Here is a 23,102-nt window from a genome sequence, read left to right as displayed (position 1 = left end):
ACACACACACACACACACACACACACACACACACACACACACATATATATATATATATATATATATATATATATATATATATATATATATATATATATATATAATTATTTTGAAGTCTCAGAAATGCTTAACTTACCCGGGAAAGAGTTAATGGTCAATCAGCTATCGAAACACATGCCTGTGAATTTGCAAGAGTTTCTTTGTCAGCGTAATTGATATCAAAACTAGGCCTAGCTACTGATGGCTTAATGAATACATTTCGCTACAACAAAATACTAGAATTAACCTTGCTAAGTCGAGGTGACATCTCAAAATGTATGATCGGTCAACGTACCTCGAAAAAATCACATACTCCTTCCTGACAAGTAAAGTCTTCCTTTATACTCGGCAATGGCACGTATAAAGCAAACCGCGCGCAAGTCCACAGGACGATGGAAACATTCATGGGAAACTTTACATTCAAGAGAGAAATGAATCAATAGAACATTTTATGCAAGTATAAAGCTATACCATCTGAAATTGTTTATAAAAATATTAAGACAACATAATTGAATTAGTTGTATTTACAAACTAAACCAAACTCAGTGCACGAGGAGCATGAGAAATCCAAGATGGCGAGATACAGAGAACAAAAGGAACAATATTTCGACAAAGAAAGAAATGAAACAGCTGAGGGAGCTTGTTTGAAATGTTCTTATAAAAAGGGTACCCAGGAAACTGACACAACAAGGATACCAGCAGACAGAAAACCATCAGTGGGCAAAATGATAGTAGATTTAAGTATGAGAAAAAACGACATCACAAATCTAGTGGATAGTTTGAACACGAATGGACCGAGAGGCTTCATACTAAGGCCCAAAGAGACAGATCCAATCATGCCATATGGAGAGATGGAAATTGCAGATGGGACAATAATAATAAAAGAACCAAAACCCTTTCTGAGAAAAATTAAAAAGAGTACAGGGGAGCTACATATGGTCAACATGTCTATGGAAATCCCACTTGAAGCAACGGTGAAAAATATTCAGCAAAAAATACAAATTGAAGTCGTAAGGGCGAGAATTAACACAATCCCAGGATACGGTATAAAAAATGACATTAGAAAAATAGAAGTGGAAAAAGAAAAATTATTCACAATAAAAAAGTGTCTTCTACACGGTTTTCTTATAAAAACGTGGTATAAAGGGTGCATTTTCCACAGAAAATGTCACAAATGCGGAAAAATGGGACACACACCAAAGAGATGCAGAACGCAACAAGAAGAAACAAAACAACAGCTATGAGTACAGCGGTTACACCACAGTAGTGAGAATACGATTTTCCCCAAACAGGCAAAAACACAACAAGCAGGAAAAATAGAAAAAGCAAAAGAGAAACAGGAAACGACCCAAAAATAAAATCATAAAAAACAAAGACAATAAACTCCAGAAAAAGAAAAAGATGTGCAAGAAAGCAGACAACTTATCCAACAACAAAAGTCTAAACAACAGCAAAAGCAACAACAACAGAAGCAACAACCAATAGACAAACAAAAGCAACAAAAACAAGAACCGAATGAGAAACAAAAAGAAACACAGGGTAAACAACAGAACCAACAACAAAAACAAATGGAACCGAGAGAACATCAACAAAAACAACAACAACAACAACAGCAACAAAAAAAGCAGAAAGAAGTATAGCAAGAAGAAGAAATCGGACAACAGAAGAAAGACGAAAACCCTAGAAAAAATATTAACAGATGAGCAGACAAAGAACATAAAAAAAAAAGAAAGTGAAACTATCTTCAAGTCGGGAACGAGAAAGAAAACAATTGAAAACATCCCCGGAAGAGAGCGAAAGAAAAAGGAAAAAGATATGCAAGATGTTGTACGACGAGGAACCTGACGTTGAAAAAACGTATGACATAATCGAGATGTCAAGTCTAACTAAAATGGAAAATGAATAATATTCCAGAGCACCTTCAAGTTATTTCGCCGAGAGTGAGAGAGATATTCAGGCTGAAACTAACGCCTATGTTGATTTTGTAGTTAGTAATTTGCCCGCATCAAACTCTCGACTTGAACAAATAAACTCTGAATATCCAAATTATTCGATTTGCAAAAATCTGTACAGTTCTGTGAAAATGGGTGGCCAGAGAAATCCGCTATTGACGGAAAACTTTAATCGTTCTGGGCAGATAGAGGTGAATTTACAATTCAAAATGTTTTTGTAATGAAAGGTACACACCTGGTCGTACCAAAACCATATCAAAAGTATGTCCAAAGAGAATTCATGATGGTCACCAAGGCATAATTAAAAGCCGAGAACGCCCAAAACGCCAGTTGTATGGAAAGGACTAAGCAGTAAGCTAGCACACTTGGTAAATTCTTGCCTAAATTGCATCGAAAACTCGAGAGATGAAGCTGAACCAATGATGCCAACTGAATTGCCAAGTCGACCTTGGCAAAGAGTCGCTTCAGAATTGTTTGAACTGAACGGTCAAACATATCTCTTGGTAATTGATTATTTTTCACGACACATCGAAATATCAACATTATAAGGCACAGGTTCAAAAGCATTTGTCAATCATCACAATTAATCTTTGCACGACACGGTATATCAGATGCATTAGTTTCAGATAATGGTCAGCAATAAACATCCACAATACTCAAAGAATTTTCAACAAATTATGGGTTCAGGCATATTACAAATAGTCCAAAATATCCCATGAGCAATGGTCTTGCCTAAATAGCTGTTCAAACACTTAAAATAATTCATAAAAATGCAAACGATCCTTACATAGCTCTTTTGATATATCGCACAACACCATTATCGAATGGATACAGGCCTGCCGAATTATTGATGGGAAGAAAATCACAAAATACATTGCCAATGGCACCAAAAAACTTACTACCGAAATGGCAGGATTGAATAAACTGAATAAATCGGAAAACTATCAAAGGAAAACTCAAAAGAGAAATTATGATCGTCGACATCGTGCCCGAAATATGAAACATTCAGGTAGGGCAGGGGTCTCAAACTCAAACCACCCTGAGGGCCGCATGAGAGGATTTTCAATGGCCCAAGGGCCGCACCACCTTTGTTATTTCTCATGACACCTTGTGACGCCAATCGTTTTGCGGGGCCACAGGATACGGCTTGGCGGGCCGCGTGTTTGAGATCCCAACTCTACAGTCTTATAGCGAAACTTGCTCTTACTAAATCTTCGTGGCACTGACTAACATTGGTAAAGAAACTTCTTTGTTTGCATAATGCTGATTTAAGTTGCATAACTTTATCCTCTCTAATTTTGCCTGCGTAAGCGTCATATTTCTCACGGTGCATTGTTTCGTAGTGCCGACGCACTTTATACTCCTTCGGAACAGCTATCGTTTGTTGACAAACGAGACATTGAATTTTATCGCTGACCTCAGTGACATAATATAAATCATCCCGTTTGACTTGAACAACTCTCTTTTCGTCCGCGAGTTTTCTTTTTTTCGAAACAGAAGACATTTATACGGGCTTTTATGTTTATAAAAATGCAGCAAAATCAACTTTATAATTCAACATCAACTCGATCACTTTACTAAAAATCCGGAACCGGAAGTCCGCATTAAGGGCGACAATTAATAGAAAGACTACGAATAAATAAGTCAGAGTTTCTTATGGTTAAAATGGCACTAACGTTAAAGTTCAAAAGGCGGCGAGAGAAAAAGAAATAAATGAATAGTCAATTTTTTGAAAATCCCAAAATGCGTCGCGGGCCGCACAATATGCCCTTGCGGGCCGCATGCGGCCCGCGGGCCGCGTGTTTGAGACCCCTGAGGTAGGGAATACAGTATGAATTAAGGACCATTTTTCTTCAGGCATTGTTAGAGCTGAGATATCTACAACTCGTTCATACATGGTAGTAACTGACGAGGGAGAGATACGGCGTAATATGAGAAATTTAATTATCATGCCTACCTCACCATCGGAGCCTCTCAGAGTGACTATTTCAAACCATGATACTTTGTCTGACTCAGAAGAAATCAGAGCTGTGTGAACAGGTAAAAACTGACATTTTACACGTTCGGGAAAATTGTCAAAACCACCCGAGAGACTGAAATTGTAAACATGAAGCTTAAGTAGCTTGTTTAGAAATGCGGCCATCAGATCACGTTTCTTTTTCATGCTAACATTCTCAAGAGGGGAGATGTAGCATAATCTTTAATCTAATTAGCTTTGTAATATCACTTCACGGTAAAGGTAATCAGATATTCCACACTGGATTAGAACTGATATACACCAACAGCTGGTTTATATTATACTAGGGTTTATGTTCCATGGGAGAAATACTTTCAGGGCAGTCTTTACTCCTCTTCCTAATTGTACTAATATCTTGTATTTAATAAAGAGTATAGAACGCCTTCTGCAGTTATTCTTCAATAACAAATAACATTACATGCTGTCGTCGTAAGTTCATTTTTAAAATTTACAGACGTTTCGGAACTGTTACTTTGAATATTTGTAGAAATATTCGCCAGTGTAATAATACCAATTTTTTCTTCGATATTTAGATCTATAAATATATTCTGAAAGGCATGTAGGTATGTTTTACAAAAAAACCATAACGGTTGGACATTTTGAGCATGCGGTTTATTTCAACTTGAGCAATATTAGTAGTGTCATTACGGTGGTTTAAGACTTTGATTAGTTTTCTAGATCGGCTAATTAGTTGTGGAGGACCATAGTCGCTACTTAAGTGGATGTTATTTTGATTAGGCCACTTGATAAATGCTTCTAATGTGTCTTTACTGATGGAATAGACTACATCCTAGATGGACACACGTGTGCGTTTTAGTGTCTATGAATCAGCGCCTTTCTATCGAAATAAAGTTGGTTATTCCTGTGTGTTTATATCACGTTGTTCCATGTCGTCAACAAACCTGTGCGTCAATGTTAACGCTACTGCATCACAATAACCCAATATATAGGTTGCTGTCGTGGTTTTACCAGATCCTTCTCCGCCAAGAAGATAAAGTTTATTACCCCCAAGTGGATCTTGTATCTGGGACAATTGTAATTGCAACTAGGTCATTAACCGTTCCATACTATTCTAATCATTGACTCGCTTGGATAGATTCTTGATTCCTCAATTACCATATGGAGTAGCGGGCGTTGATATTAATTTTGATTCACACGTGTGTTGATAAGTTTAAAAAAAAAAACAAAAAAAAAAAAAAACAACACATTTTTATCAATGTGTAGAACACTAGATTAATTTCGAGCAGCGATAAATGTTTGAATCAATTTAGACGAGAGCGGCTTTGCGGTGGAATCTGTTCATCGAGAGTAATTTTTTTCGAAATATGTGAGTATCAAAGTTCTCAGTAGAATTTTCTGATGAGTAGTCTCAAACGAATAAATCTAACACTTTAAGGTCTATAACTAATTATCGAGACAGACACATTCAATCATTTGCAGCTACGAAGCTAAATTTGACAATTATTTTTAATTCGATATTTTTCATGTGATATTTATTTCGAAGTTGCCTCATATAATGGTGTATGAAACCAACATGTTATTGCGGCGACAGAATAAACAAGATGAATCAATGTCCACACCTTCTAAAATAAAAGGCAGCAACGTAATAGGGACCCTTCCACAATCAATTTGCAGACGCTCACTAGATAACCTGGTGAAAACGTAAACTGTACGATTTGAGCAAATCTTGTAAAATCTTCCTCAGTGAGATGTTCGTTGACTAAACCTTTGACAAGATCATGTGTAATATGACAACACCGTGCAAAGTCCAATACAGCTGGCTGGCAAACAAGCAACTATATCAATGCTTATGACATCATCGACGTCCAAAGACCTCCATGACCGTATCCTCTGCAAAACCGTTGGACATATTCGGTAAATGAATTTGACGTTGTCTGCCAGTTAATATTTGTCTTGATATCTTCCACGTGTCTGATAATGTTGTAACAGATAAGTAGTTAAATATTGGTTGCGACAGAAATTAATTCGTCGTGTACACGTGCTGGTCTAAAACATCTTTAGGACGGCAACACATACTGATCGATTCGCTCTGAGTGAGGATCCCTCTCATACAACCAGACAGACACAGGACATATTAGTGTACTGTTGCTTTTTACCCTAGCATATTATTATTATTATTATTATTATTATTATTATTATTATTATTGTTGTTGTTGTTGTTGTTGTTGTTGTTACATGAAGATTTTCCTTGCATATTTTTATATTGTTACTTTTCCCCAGGATAATGAAACACTGTTATTTCAATGTGGTAAATATGACAACATTAATGTCCATTGGGATCTCACTATTATTGCTTTTACAAATATTTCCTCTTACTGACTATCCAACCCGAAAGTTGAAAATTGACTATCTGAGAAATGAGAACAAATTTTAAAATATGAGAGGCTTTATGTGTTTTGTATGTCAATCTACATATTCCTCTAATTCGTCCGCTTTAAACTTCATTGTGTCACCAACCCTCATTCCATGTTTGCTACTATGAGAATCCTCCGTATGATAAAGAGAACCCAGCTAATGCATGACATTCAAGCAAACCTGGCACCTTCGTCATCTCCTATAGCAGTAGAACATGACAAGTTCCAGAGCTTATTGGTTGACAAACATGTCGCAGCAGCCAAATGCAGAGTGTTAGTTCAGAAGTGTTCTCCACATCGAGTGGGTTAAAAGCTCAATATTTCCAATAGTCGCGATGCCACGAGTGACACTACTAAGTTCATCACTCACGACATGAAGTATATCAGTTATTCATTCATAGCAAGTAAAAATTATTACTTTTAGTTTTTTCTCAAACGTATTGGCTAGTGTGTTTTCTTCGTCTGACCCGAGATCTCTTGTCCATATTACCTTATGGAGTCATTGTGTTGAGACCTCAGTGGAACATTATAAATAACTAACTCATATTTGATGATGTAATTATTCTTGAATCTGTCCATCTCTCCAAATTTTCTTCACAACAGTTTAGCTACATGGTTTTCTGATATGTTGCTCATGTCGAATACGCTTTCTTCTTCCACTGTTTCCATAATTCCTCTCTCCATGACATAAATCTCCCTCTATTATTTCTCAAGGCATATATATCTACTACATCACCTACCTACACCCACTGCCCTTATATACGGATTTTGATTGCCTAACCCTTACAAACTGAAGGACAGGTCACACAGACCACACAAATACTAAATGTTGCTGAACCAAAATTTAGGACGAAAATGACCTAGTTACCCCAGATCTGTCATCGAGCTTCGAAGTTCAAGGCTATGCTGTTATGAACGTGTCACTGAAACTATTTGTCGTAATTCACTGCAGTGAATTATAAGTAATTTTCTTTAGAAGTTTCAGTAGTTCACTGCCTATCATCAGATATATGTTCTTATTTGTTTTTATACTAGCTGAACAAATATTGGACGTAGTTAACAGTGTTTGTATTCATCATTGAACCTGTTTCCCTTTATAACTTAATTTGCGTCGAATGGACATGTATATGACAATGCTATGGATTATTATATTTTCCCTGTGCCTATGTGGTCAAATGATGCGTAAGAACAGGAAAGCCGTGTGTACATGTGGGCAAATGATACATAAAAACACGAAAGGTCATGTGTGATTCTGTATGATGAGATAGAAACGGCATGATGAATGGAGGCAACGGTATGCATATGGAAATACAGAAGGACAAATGGTTGGATAGACGTTGGTTTTGAAAATACCATTGTATCCTACTCAGAAAGTAAGTAATCAATAATCATGATAAAGAACACTATATATTTTCCTTACTTTCAGAAAATAAACCGATTCTTAGAGAACTTTGATTACTTTCTCGAGAGATTTTCCTTTTGCTGAAAACAAATGAACACAAAACTCTTGTCAGTTGATAGACAGGTATATCTAAAAGTATTACTTGGTGTAAATTTGCTGTGTGGTCTGTAATACATGGAGAGAAATACGAATTGGTAAGTAGCTAGTTAAAAATGGAGGGAAATAGGAATTGGTAAGAAGATAGTTATACATGGAGAGAAATACTAATTGATAAGTAGACAGTTATACTTGGAGCGAAAAACGAATTAATAAGTAGGTAGTTATAATTTGAGTGTAATTTGATTGAACGTACAAGTAATAATTGCACTGATATCAGTTTAAAGAAGTATTATTACAAATCAAAGGCAATCTATCGGATGATTTAGTTTAACGTAGCAAAGAAGGATTACTAATACAAAGGCAATCTCTCTGATGATTTAGTATAAACTAGCACAAAGAAGGATTACTAAGACAGGCAATCTCTCTGATGATTTAGTTTAAGCTAGCTAAGAAGGATTACTAAAACAAAGGCAATCTCCCTGATGATTTAGTTTAAGCTAGCAAAGAAGGAATGCTAGACAAAGGCAATATCTCTGATGATTTTGGTAAGCTGGCAAAGAAGGATTTCTAAATCAAAGGCACTCTCTTTGATAATGTTTTAAGCTAGCAAAGAAGGATTACTAAGGCAAAAGCAATCTTTCTGATGATATTTGTAAGCTATCAAAGAAGGATTTCTTAATCAAAGGCAATATCTCTGATGATGTTTTAAGCTAGCAAAGAAGGATTACCAAGACAAAGGCAATTTCTCTGATGGTGTTTTAAACTAGCAAAGAAGGATTACAAATAAAAAGGCAACCTAATAAATTGTTTTAAGCAAACAAATACATTTTACAATCTTACAAATGACCTTGCTTGAAAACGTGCGTGTGATAAATATTATTGCCACGACTGATGAAACACACATAGACTCCTGGATGACAGATTACTACAGGATTTTGGAAATAACCTACACAGTGTTTTATATTAGCTGACATTGTTTACTTGCTGAGTATCGGGATACATGACATGCAATTTTAAAGTAGTAACTTGACGCCTTTATAAATTTATTCATTCCTCTTTATCGTGTTTATTCTATCAATTACTGATACTTGCTGAGTATCGTTATATATGACACGCAAATTCAAAGGAGTAACTGGACGCCTTTTTAAATTTATTCATTCCTATTTATCGTGTTTATTTAAAGTCTATATTTATATTGGGGTTGTACTCCTTTACGTCGAGTCTCGGATTCAGTCAATGTGTGTATGTGAGAAAGCTTGCCAGTAGCTTCTCGTGGGTCGGTGGTTCTTTCAGGAGATTTCCCGGGTTCTTCCTCCACCAGTAATACTGGCCGCCATGTATAGCCTATCGTGTGCTGAAAAATGGCGTTAAACCCTACAGCAACAACAACTACTCCTTTACGTCCAGAGAGATGTGTTGTAATTACACCAACGCCAGGGATTGAGTTTCCTTCTTGGAATACAAATTCTGCTAATAAAACTTAAGACTGACACATGCATCACATTATTTCTTCGTACTATTATGTAGATTTGGACTTTATAATAATAACTCATATATTTCTGGAAAAAGAGTCATTTAAACAAACAAGCTAGCAAGAAAACATGTAACCAGGCAGCAGAATGAACGATTAACTTAAGATAAAAAATAACAACAAACAAATATCTTAAGAGTGATGAGTTTAGTTTTAAATTCCTGCTTAGAAGTGATTTCGTGAATGTGAAGGAGAACAAACATATATGTGCCTTTTGGTTTACCACGTGATAATAAAACTGACATCACTACATGCTTGAAACTTACATTGCTTATTTCTCTGTTCATTGCGAGAAACATGTATTGCACAAAATTAAAGCAAAATACTAGTTTACAGAAAGAAAAAATTTACTCATTATGCATGCTAAATTTTGAACTTTGATTGTTGTAAGTGATCATGTATTGTATCATCTGTACCGAAGAAATTATTGTACAGACAGATAACAGCATATTGGTAAAGTATTTCATATTCTGTTTTCTTTCTGTCTGTGAAGAGAAAGGTATTCATAGACAAATGCAGTGTCCCGTGGGTAATGGTACAATTTTGATAACGACTAGTGGTGAATAATAAACATGGTGTTTCTAGGTCAAACGTTAGAGTTATACTAACTAGGAAGAATGCGTTTATAGTTATTGATTTAAACACAGATCATTTCATGTTTGTCGTTTGAATTAACAGTAGATAAAATGTTTTATCCGACTCGATACAGAAACGTCCAACGTTTTTAAATGGCATATGTTTTCATGATCACGATTATTGATTGCATATCTATACCAAATTTCTATCAATTCTATTATTCTTCATCTCTTGAGTTATACATATTTCATGTTTTATAGTTCTTGTAGTGAATGCTCTTGTGTTGTCTCTGTATTTTGGATTTGCTACCCACCATCCCACATATACTATCCAATACCCAACATTTACTTTCCGTGCATTGTGAGCAATACTTGTTTATCAACCATCCACCAACAAAAATTTAATATTATTCAACACGCCAAGTGAAAGGAAGAAAAACGTATCACCTACTACCACATGAATGTAGTAGGATGTGAAAAAAGTTGGTTGAATGTGCACACTATCACGCGCAAGATGGTAGGAGCATTTATACGTTTGCTATCAGTATGTGAGCTCTCATTCCTCTCGCAAAGAAATAAGTACTCTTGTTGTCGATTGTGGGATTTATGACAGTTGGTATGAGGTACAATAAAAAAAAAAACAGACTCGAAGAGTATTACTTTCCCGAAATATATTAACGTATTCAATCTCTTTGTCTTTCACTTGCGTGAAAGACAAATCTCCGCACTGCTCGATGTGTTGTATGACTCTCTCTCTCTAGCCTCGACTAGTAATTCCCTAGCCTTTTATTAGTATCGCGGAGAGGTGGTTTTCATACACGTGACGCACGGGAATCATGTACCGCGATCGATCGCTCACTCGTTCGCTCACTCACAACAACCACGCACATTAGCACACCACGCAAGTCCCGGGTCACAAGTATATACACGCAAACATACTATCACACACTACATGTTACTGATGGCATATACCCTATATCAAACAAAAGAATTATAAAATAGTTTTTACGTTTTATTTGCTTTTGAACAGACGTGGACATATACAAACACAAAATACACAGTGATAATGACTTTGAGCAGCATCTCGCTTTTCGAGGAGATTTGGGTGGCACATAACTTAGGGTTATTTAATCAAAGATGTTTGACACATGCATCGCTTCACAGTTCATTTTTTCAAACGTCTCCTTATAGCTTGTCCATAGACTAATACTCCCTTTCACATATAATTTGTGTTTCCTTACCAAATAGTTGTGCATGTGATGCGTGTCAAATTGGCATAACTGTATAGGAATACAGGCTTTGCACTCCAATCCATTCCATCACCATTTATGGATGCCCTTTCATAGAGGGTTTCGGCACCAACACACAAGACTCTCCAATGTTGCGCCGACTTAGCTGATGCGACTCCGCTAGGGCCTCATTAACTTTTCTATTGCTCCTTTTTCTCCGCTAAATTAAATGGGAGGCTAAATCGGCCTGTTTGCCAACCGTAGTGACTACGTTACTGAGGTCAGCTTCTGTAATCCCGATGATTCACATGCATTCTCGTACTTCGAGGACAAGATTTCCTGGATGGAAACTACATTCACGTTTATCTTCATCAAACTAATTTTACTGTTATTTCACAAGATTTATATAAATAATGTCATGGTTGCTTAAGTTCTAGAGCCTGCAATTCGGAAGGAAAGTAATTAGTTCATTAATCAACTTCCAAGCTAACATTGTTTAGTCCAGCCTGCTATAAGCGACATCTCCATTCCAAGAACAGAACAGTTCTTGCTAATTATTGATAATGTACATCACCGGTGGACATCTTGTTTCAACAAATAGCTAAAGGTCACACCTTTGTCCAGAAACAAAAATGTGTCTTTGTGTCCAAGTTGTAGACTTCAATCATTCCATTCAAAGACATGACAATGAACACTAGAACTATTAAGGGACGGTCAGAATAATAATGAAACAGAAGGTGAATTTTCTCTTTTTTGATTTTGCTATGCATATTCATAAAAGACTGGAATTCACATCCATACTTTATGTGTGGTTCATTGCAATCGTGACAAATGTATGCAATACTCTTTATTTTGTCTGTCCAAGTTGTACCTTGGTTCCATAAGGACGCAAAAGGACCATTCAGCTGGAAACGACAGTTGTCTTGAAGTCTTTGAAAATAGTTTTATACATGTGTTGTTGGTTGCGTTAAATCTTTGTTTGTTATATACGTCTAGCACAAGTTCATATAATATTTGTCTTTACTGGAAGTAACGGCCACATTAATAGATTGATTTGAATAATTTTCTTATTAATTGGTTTATTAAGTTACTTTGAGATATTCTAGAGCCAGTTGATGCCTTCCTTGGTCCAAAATTTAAGTACTTTCCATCAATTTCCTTATACATGCAATAGATATTACACGCATTCGGGTGCTATTTAAGGTATATGTATCATATCTGGAAGTGTTTCATATTGTAGCAAACATAGGCTGGGGGTGAATTGTAAATATCTCTCTATTTACAGTCTTCTTAGATTTTTGCGATTATTTCTTTGATAATAGGTTGTCGGTGGTGTGAAAATATTTCTCAAAACTAGTAGATTGTCATTTTTTAGGAGCAGACGTTATAACGTATATACTTCGCGAGACTTGATGATGGCATAGACGGATTTCGTAAAATAAGTTATTTCTAATTTCTTAGCATAAGGAAGTCCTTTGATATTTTCAGGTACATATATTTACTAATATTTGACATGGAAAAGCTTACTGATGGGTCATGCAATTGTAAAACAAGAGAGACCATGCCAATCTGAAATTAGGATCTAGTGAGTGTTTGGCTGTTGATTGACTGGAGGAATTTATATGCTGCACTTATGCGATTAAGAACCCTACAGCAGAGAGCAGCTGTTTTCTTGACGTCCATGGAAATAACGGAAACAGTGACATCAAGCCAGACTAACAGAAGTGTTGTTTGATTCGCTCGGTAGTGAGACTAATTGCTATTTATAGTTTTGTAATGATCGTACATAACACACATGCGCATTCATTTAGAAAACCTCTGGTCAGTTAGCACTTGCATTTACACAGCAGATTCCATGAAACTTCCAGATAAAATACGAAGCCTGGTACGTGGCGTCTAAACATTACACTATTTGTGTGCATTAGCTTTATTACAAAATTAATTTCTTACTGAAATCAAAGCAAGAACAGAGTTTTGAGCTATCAGAGGGTAGGAACTTTTTCTCTAAATGTCCCAGCCCTACCGACCCGAAAATCATTTGTTGGTCCCTTATTCGCGAGGACAATTGTGGATGTAAATAAATTGTTTTTTTATAAAATGATCAACTGCTCGTACAACACTAATGCCATGCTCAAATGATGGTCACTTAAAGTGTCAGCTCAGAAGCATTTTGTACTTTACATTATTCATAAAATGCATGCTACTGGTCAGGAGTTATAAAGTTAGCTGGATATTTTACGTATCGCCATGACTCCGTAAAACTTGTAATCTCCGTGCCACAGTGTCATATCATGAATGAGAATCTTGCATCATATTTCTCGAGCAACACACCTGTTCTGGCGACCATTGTATCCTTCAGTATCAGGTTCAGTATAATTTGTTCTATCTTTACTGCAACTACGTCCTTACTTTATGGTTCATGTCTAGACATTATGATAATGAGGCAGGTGTTCCTGATCTAAAAGGATGTACAAATTACAACCTATTTAATTTATTTTTCTCCCTTGGCTTAAATTGTACAAAACCTACAAATTCGACCGACTAATCGCAAGTTTTATTACTGAACAAAAAGCCTTGTTCTTTTTATTCTCTTCCTGTTATTATTACGACATATTTGTTGCTGCTTGTGTTGTTTGTGTCTGTTAAATGTGGTTCATTATGTGTGATATGTCTATAAATTAAATGCATGCTTACAAACACTAATTATTCTTTCAAATATGTAACCCTATATTGATTAGTGACTTCAGCTTAAGGAACATTATGAATGCGTCTTCATTAGATAAAGCAAGATTTCAAAGTGAGAGAAACAACGACTTTCCGCATATGCAACAAAAGTGTGTTTGCGAGGACGTTTAGGGTAGTGGATTATTGCAGTCATATCGCACGGATTTGCTGACGGTACGGAACCTACACAAACTCCTCCATAGCATCCCAAACCATAACCAAATCCAATCTGGCAAATATAAAATAGACTTATTCAAACGATAAGAAAGCAAAAAGATGGATATATTTCTGAATCCATCTGAATAATATTATAAAAGCCTTGTATGTTGTTAAAAGTGCCTTTAAAGCAACAAAACAAAAACACACCATTTATAATAAAGGAATGTATCATTTCATATAATGCAGTAAGTTCAGTTTAACTTTCCTTGAAGCACTGCCTGGCATCGTTTGGGTCAAGGTAAACAATTGATTACTTTAAATGTTAATAAATTCAAGACTCCAGAGTGAGCATGCTTTTAAGCGCATCGCCAATAAAGTTTGCAAAATACGTTTGTTTTGTATGACTCTGTCTTCAGTTATGTAAATATATCTTAATAATAGCCATAAATAATGCTACAGCGAGAGGGATTACTCTGCAGACGGTAGACATATATTTGCAGAGGAAGTAAATCTAACCGGAACATAAGCCGTTCAGCCATGACGACGACATACTCTCAATGAACGTCACTATCATTTTGACATTTTAATCAAACAGATAATAAGAATACAAGTCACTGGATGATTATGGAGTGGCGGGGGAAACCTATTAAAGTATTATGATACCAGCTGTATGATTAATAGTACAAGGGGTGATTGGGGAATGCTGGGAGGAAATGACTATTAGGGTCTTATGATACCAGCTATAATATTAATAGACACTGGGTAGTTGGGAAATGGTAGGGCGAAATAGTTATTAGCTTGCTACGATGCCAGATGTATATTTTATATAACACGGAGTGACTGAAGAATGGTACGGCGAAATAACTATTAGCGTAATATGATTCCCAATGTATGTTTGATAAAGCATTGAGAGATCGGAAAAAGGTAGGTTAACTTAAATGTTAACTTATTTTGATGCTAGCTGTGTGTTTAATTGAGCATGGGGCACTTGGAGAATGGTATAGTGGAACAAATGTTAGGTTCTTATTATGCCAGCTGTGTGTTTAATTGAGCATGGGGTGATTGGGGATTGTTAGGGTGAAATAACTATTAGCATCTTTTGATGCCAGCTATATGTTAATAGAGTACTGGGTGATTGGGAACTGGTAGAGTGAAATAACTACGAGAGTCTTATGATACCAGCTATATATTTAATAGAGCAATGGATGATACATGAATGGTAGGGAGAAATACCTTTTAGCTTCTTATGGTGACAACAAATGTTACTAGTAAATTAATGCCTATAATTTCATCCTAGGCCGTGAGTTAATGTAGGCTATGAATTACCGTAATCAGTGAATTACATTAGGCCGTGAGTTAATTTAGGCCGTGAATTACCGTAGGCTCTGAATTAACGTAGACAGTGAATTTTTGTAGGCCGTGAGTTAGTTGGGCCGTAACTTACCGTAGACCGTGAATTACTGAAGTTTAAAGTTAAATAAATATTACAATTGACTAGAGTGAAATAGATCAGTATTTTTTCTACCGCGTCGATAAGATAATGACCAAGAAATTTTAACTATTTTTACAAGCTTGTATGGCCTTATGGTAAAATTAACAGATGTCGCTATGGCTCATCGATTTCTAGGTCAATATAAAATATCTTCCATCATCCGCAATAAGTCATAGTCATGTAAAGTTTTACAAAGACAACGGTTTGTCTGTTTTATTTATTTGTCTTGTCTATGCTTTGTATTTGCCTTTGAAAAAGAATAATTAAGAGTCGAAAGCGTTTAGGCTAGTTAGATACTAGTCTTTCACTGTTTGTAGTCAGTTTATTACATTTATCTTAATCAGTCCCTGACAAACGTGATCCCTTGCTGGATCCAGTGCACTTGAAAGGAATGTTATTCGCCATATGATTTGTATTCTTATGTATATATATATATATATATATATATATATATATATATATATATATATATATATATATATATATATCATCTCGTGGGTGAAAAACGACAGTGTCAGTGAAATCTTCTCTACGTTTTATATTCATATAATGAAATGTAGAGGCAGCATGGTTTATAATATTTGCACCATGAATGATCTTCTACAGTCACTTCCATAAACAATGCATCTCCTTGTAGTATACTAACGTGTGTGTGTGTGTGGTTTGGATTGTTAACGTAGCGTTAACAATTATTTAGTCATATCGCTACGATGTCTGCGGTGTGGTAGTTTATATAAATGTCTCTCGCTGGGGATTCATGCTGCAGACAGGTAGTATGATGTCCCCCCCCCAGTCACATTATCCTGACACCTGTCCGACTATTCTTAACACTAACCTCTTAATGCTGAGCACCCAGCACCCAGCTGTTAGTACCTGCAGTGTACTAATAAACTCATTTGTATATTAGTAGGGAACAGGTGATATTTTGAAGCTTATCACAGTTTTCAATTCGTCTCGAATAGCATTAATATGTAGCATTCTTTATATATCTCTCGACATGTACTGGATTAGTGTTTTTGAGAATCAGCCTAACTCGATCACGATGTCCATGTACTGTACGGAGATGGTTATAGAATGAGCAACCCACGGAACAACATGTATGGAGTCTGAAAATTGTTCAGTAGAGCTATAACAAATTAGCATGCTTTTCATCACCCCTCAACCAGCTCGATTTTTAGATATTTACCTCTGTATCACACATACGTGAATACTTAAGACAAGTCGGCTGTTCACTTGTAACCCAAGTTATGCATTTGATCTCCAGTGCAGGTCTAACTGTGACAGACAGTCACCAAAATGCCAACCTATTTTCAAGCCGAACTCAAATTAAGTCTAAAATACATTACAGATTTAGATTCTGTGTGAATTTATAAATGCTAGGCTTATAATAAGTAGGTTCATGCCTTCTACCTTAAAAATTAGGGTGGTGTCAAAATACGAAACTATTCCGTGAGACCTAATAACAGACACAGAACATGCACACATCTCAACAATAATTTTAAATGCTGCTTATCAATCATATTGACCGTGATTGGAGATGCCTATCGTGCATCATGTTGACAGTAATCTCAGACTCTTGTCATTTCATACGTTGATAAACATCAATAGGTACTCAGACATTTTCCTGTTGATACCAGTGATATAACTTTCCGTTCTATTTAGTTTATATTTTTGATTCTATATAATTAGTCTATATACCTTGATTTGATGATTTCTTTGTAGGAATCCGGAGTGACTCTAGATTGATGAGAATTAATTACTGTGCCTGCCGTTTCAAATTCACCAGGCCGATTCTGATAGATGAATGTTTCATATTCACGAGGCCGATTCTGATAGATGCACGTTTCAAATTCACCAGGCCGAATCTGAATCCAGGTTTAAAATTCACCAGGCCGATTCTGATACATGTATGTTACAAATTCACTAGGCCGATTCTAATTCTGAGTTTCAAATTCACCAGGCTGCTTCTAATTTCGAGTTAAAATATGACATAAAGTTGCTGTTTTTATGAAGTTAAGTATGTCTTCCATGATATTAGTTTACCTACCACCATTTAGCCATGATCTGTAATATGTGTTTATACGTCAAGATTTAGTCTGTGGGGGTGGGGTGCTCCCTATAGTTTATCTAAATTATTATAGGAGTCCCGCCCAGGCTCGAATTCGGTTGGAAGTTAAATTAGTAAAAGTTAGATGTAAAGCTCCGAGCCCCCAGTCAGCAATGCTAAATAACTGAATATAAACAAAAAAATGAAATTCAACGAATAACAATTTAATAACAATTCAATGCTCAGGTGTTTCAAATTTCCCAAGTATTCCATACATACCGCCAAATTACGAGTGGCTTTCTCGGAGTAATCCTATTTGCTTAGCAATCTTCCCAGGAGAACTACTGACCCTTTTTTGCGAGTTATGAAGTTATAAGTCGGATCTAAATTGTAATCATACCCTCTATCTCAATTCCGATTGGATATCGTTGTGGACCGATCCAATCAAACTTACCGGACAATGTCCTTCTTGCTGTCTATCCACGTAGGGACGGATGAGAACACGCCCTGTTCACTCCGCGGGTTTCTTCTGATCTCTGAACAAACCGTTAACATGTAGGTGTGATCTGCAAGCCGTTATCCAGTTGGCACGATCTATCACCTGTGTCGATTCAAGATTCCGCTCTCTGGCGGGTCACGGTAACCTTGCGTAAGAGATTAATTCTAGCCAGCGGCAATGTTTAGACATGAAACACATGGCCGCAGCAATTATGAATGGGGTTAGCAAACGTGACATAGCCCATGTCCAGTGGTAGCAGTCTACATGTCAACATGTTGCCCATACTCTGTGATATCGATCTACATGTCAACATTTAACCCATGTTCAGTGATACTGGTCTAATGTCTACATTTAGAACATGTTCAATGATATCAGTCTAGCCGCGCATCATTTATCCCATATTCAGTGAGTATCGTTTGTATTGGTGACGAGAATGGTGCTGGTTCAAATCCTGCAAACGTTTAACTGAAGTAATGAGTTGCTAGTATCAGACTGGATCAATTTATTGCTAGTGGCAGATCGTAGCAATGCATTGCTGGTGTTAGCCTGGAGACCTTAACTTGCTAGTATCAGATTGAAGTAATGTATTGCTAGTGTCAGATTGGAGAAATTTATTAATAATATCAGATTGGAGCAATTTATTGCTAGTGTCAGATTCGAGCAAAGCGTTCTAGTATCAGATAGGAGAATTATTGCTCTAGTGTCATATCGGATCGATGCTTTTTTTGTTTCAGATTTGAGCAAAGCAAATCTAGTGTCAAAATGAGGAACGTTTTGCTAGTATCACATTGAACCAATGTAACGATGTCTTCAGACTGGAACACTGTATTGATATTGTCAGACTCAACCAATGTAACGATGTTTTCAGACTGGAGCAATGTATTGGTATTGTCAGACTGGAGCAATATATTGGTATTGTCAGATTGGAGCAATGTATTGGTATTGTCAGACTGGAGCAATTTATTGGTATTGTCAGACTGGAGTAATGTATTGGTATTGTCAGACTGGAACAATTTATTGGTATTGTCATCCTGGAGCAATGTACTGGTATTGTCAGACTGGAGCAATGTATTGGTATTGCCAGACTAGATCAGATTTCCGTAATGTATTGGTAACGTTTGATTGGAGCAGAAGATTTATGTAATGTATTGGTAACGTTTGTTTGGAGCAGAAGATTTCTGTAATGTATTGGTAACGTTTGATTGGAGCAGAAGATTTCTGTAATGTATTGGTAACGTTTGATTGGAGTTGATTATTTCTAGTGTCACACTACAGCAATGTAAAGTTAGGATTAAAACGGAGCGTTCCTTGTGTCAGACTAGAGCGATGTATTAAATTAGTATTAAATTATTATTATTAATATATAAAATTATTAAATTAGTATTAAAATAAAAATATATATTAAATTAGTAATAAATTAAAACAGTGCGTTGCTAGTGTCAGACTACATAAATGCAATATTAGTATTAAATAAAAACGGCGTGTGTCGCATGACAGACAAAAGCAATCTGTTAGAATTAAAACCTAGCGGTCCTATTGTCAAACTACAACGATGACTTGTTGGTATTAGATTAAAATAGTGCGTTTCTGGTATCAGGCTCCATTAATGCAATGTTAGTATTAAATTAAACAGCGCGTGTCTCTTGTCATACTACAGCAATGACTTGCTAGTATTAAATTAAAACAGCGTGTGTCTCATGTCAGACTGCAGCAATGTAATGTTAGTATTAAAGCAGTGTGTTTCTACATACATGCAATATTAGTATTAAAACTGCGTTTACCGTGTCAGAATACATCAATGTAATGTTAAAATTAAATTAAAACAGCGTGTCTCGTGTCAGCCTGCAGCAATGTTGTTGTTGTTGTTGTTGTTGTAGGGTTTAAGGCAATTTTTCAGCACACGATATGCTATACATGGCGGCCAGTATTAATGATGAAGGAAGAACCTGGGATATCCCCGGAAAGAATCACCGACCCTCGAGAAGATACTGGCAAGCTTTCTCACATACCCACATTGGCCGAATCCGAGACTCGAACCCACGCAGACAGAGGTGAGATCCGTAACGGAGAGAGCTTTAGACCACTCGGCCACTAGAGGCCTCCGACTGCAGCAATGTAATGTTAGTATTAAATTAAAACGGCGTGTGTCTCGTGTCAGGCTAAAGCAATGTAATGTTAGTATTAAATTAAAAGAGCGTGCGGTTCGTGTCAGACTGCAGGAATGTAATATTAGTACTAAAACTGTGCGTTTCTGGTGTCAGACTACAGCAATGTAATTTTAGTATTAAAACAGTGCGTTTCTGGTGTCAGACTACAACAATGTAATGTTTTTATTAAAACAGTGCGATTATAGTGTCAGACTACATAAATGTAATGTTAGTATTAAAACAGTGCGTTTATATTGTCAGACTATAAATGTAATGTTAGAATCAATTAAAAAAGAGTGTGTCTCACGTCACACAACAGCAATGTAATGTTAGTATTAAAACAGTCCGTTTGTAGTGTTAGGCTACAGCAATGTAATATTAGTATTAAAACAGTCCGTTTGTAGTGTTAGGCTACAGCAATGTAATATTAGTATTAAAACAGAGCGTTTCTAGTGAGATAGATCCGGGGATAACTATTGTCGGAATTAAACACATGGATTACTAGTGTTAGATTGGTGCAGAGTATTTCCTGTGTCAGACTGGAGCAGTGCTTCGCTAGTGTCAGACTGGAGCAATATTTTGCTAGTGTAATATTGGGGCAGTAAGTTTCTGTGTCTGACTAGAGTAATGTATTGCTTGTGAAAGATTGGGTCAGTACGGTTCTGTATCCGACTGGAGCAGTGGCTTCCTAATGTCAGATTGGAGCAATATATTGCACGGCTGTAGCATTGGATTTGTATTGTCAAATTGGAGCAACGTAATGCTAGCGACGGATTGTAGTAAAGTATAGCTAGTGCCCGCTTGAAATATTTCCTGTCTAGTGTCAAATTAGAGCAAAGAGTTGCTGGTGGCAGATTATGTTATTAATTCACACTTGACATCCATGTGCTAAAAATGAATTCGTTATCACAATCGTGTAACACTGGAGTTTCAAAGATCCTGGCATATGTACTCGCAAGTTTTTGACCCTGCAAGAAAACATACAGCTAAGAAATACCATTAAACAAACAACTTTTCAATGTTAAGAGAAATCAGCATAGTGGTGAATGACTGCAGTCTTTACTTAGTAACTTACTACATTATTTTTGAGAGTACCAATAGTTAAAGTGACCTTAAAATTCATACAGACAAACTGACGCTATGGTATCCCTAGTCAAACTGACATTATATTTCACATAGTTAAACTGACATTAGAGTACCCACATTTAAACTGTCACTATAGTACACGGAGTTAAACGGCTAGAATTAAATTGATATTTATGCGCACAGATTTAAACTGACACGATAGTACATGGACTTAAACTGACATTATAGTACAGAGTTAAAATGACATTATAGTTCACGGAGTTAAACTGTCATTATTGTACATGTACTTAAACTGACATTATAGTACACACAGTTAAACTGACATTATATTACAATGAGTTAAACTGACATTATAGAACCCAGATTTAAACTGACATTATAGTACATAGAGTTAAACTGTCATTATAGTACATAAAGATAAACTGACACTATAGTACACGGAGTTAATCTGACATTATAGTACCCAGAGTTAAATTGGCATTATAGTACACAGAGTTAAGCTGTCATTTTAGTCCACAGAGTTAAACTGACATTATAGAACCCATATTTAAACTGACATTATAGTACACGTAGTTAAACTGACATTATAGTACATGGAGTTAAACTGACATTATAGTACATGGAGTTAAACTGACATTATAGTACATGGAGTTAAACTGACATTATAGAACCCAGATTGAAACTGTCATTATAGTACATGGAATTAAACTGTCATTATAGTACACAAAGTTAAACTGACATTATAGTACACAAAGTTAAACTGACATGATATTACCAAGAGTTAAACTGCCATTATAGTTTCCAGACTTAAACTGACGTAATACAAAAAAGTTACAATGACAATATAGTAAGATGGCACAACTACAGAGAGGAGATATGGTTAAATATTGTACACATTAAGAGTATGTTTAAAATGGTACAAAAATGGAGATTTACATATTTGGCTTAAAATATATGTTTGCGCTCTTGATAAAAGGACGATTATTTTTTTCGCCTGTTTGCCTCTATGCGCTTTTACTGTTTATATTCACATCAAACACGACACGGAATGCTTACAACTTTCACATTCCTTACCTGCAATCGTCTCATTTTAATACGAACATATTTTCCCAAGGTTTGACAATTAAAAAAGAAAACTTCGTTTATCTTGTGTGTGGTTTTTCAACAACACGACTCAGATTACCTTATTGAAATGCATACAGTTGGGTAATGTTGCATCCCTATGTCCCGGCTACATTAGTTTCTTATCGTCGGTTTCGCCAGATAATAGTTTTATTCCTAAAATAGGACCCATATCGCATTTTCAGTAAAGACCTGGATAATTGACATGACATAGCTGTTTTATTGCGGTGTCTGTTCTCACCAGTACATCTATGCATTTTGTAGAATGCCACGTCCTGGTGTTGCGTTTTCTTTCTTTTTTTCTTGTGAATCTCATTCTAATAGGAAACCAAAAAGCATATTTCAGTTTTTCAAATTTTATATTTGCACATTTTTTCTAAACCCTTTTAATAACGCCATCATCCTTAAGATGAATCAGTTTAAAGTGATGCTAATTCATGCTGTAACAAGAACGCTTGCCTATTTTACAATGGATCAAGTTCATAATCAAGGAAACATTCTCATTAACCTCTTTGAATTTTAGGTCATTTCACAGATACAAATTTCTTAAATTAAGCTTTTGTTTAAAAGGTTTAAATTTTCTAATGTTGTAATCTCATTTGCAAAA

General features: G+C 36.0%; 1 long non-coding RNA gene across 2 annotated transcripts in view; it reads left to right on the top strand.

Annotated features, from left to right (window-relative positions):
• Nucleotides 1-7,315: 7,315 nt before the first annotated feature.
• Nucleotides 7,316-23,102, top strand: part of LOC149775623 (uncharacterized) — a 31,335-nt gene continuing 15,548 nt past the window's right edge. For both annotated transcript variants that reach the window (XR_016416604.1, XR_016416601.1), the window contains exon 1: nt 7,316-7,756. This is a non-coding gene — a long non-coding RNA (uncharacterized LOC149775623). The remainder of the gene's footprint in view (nt 7,757-23,102) is intronic.

The sequence above is a fragment of the Sinohyriopsis cumingii genome, chromosome 19, assembly GCF_028554795.1.
Source record: "Sinohyriopsis cumingii isolate HCF-2022 chromosome 19, ASM2855479v2, whole genome shotgun sequence".
Taxonomy (NCBI): Eukaryota; Metazoa; Mollusca; class Bivalvia; order Unionida; family Unionidae; genus Sinohyriopsis; species Sinohyriopsis cumingii.
Note: the sequence above shows the minus strand (reverse complement) of the source record. Positions and strands in the feature narration are given on the sequence as shown.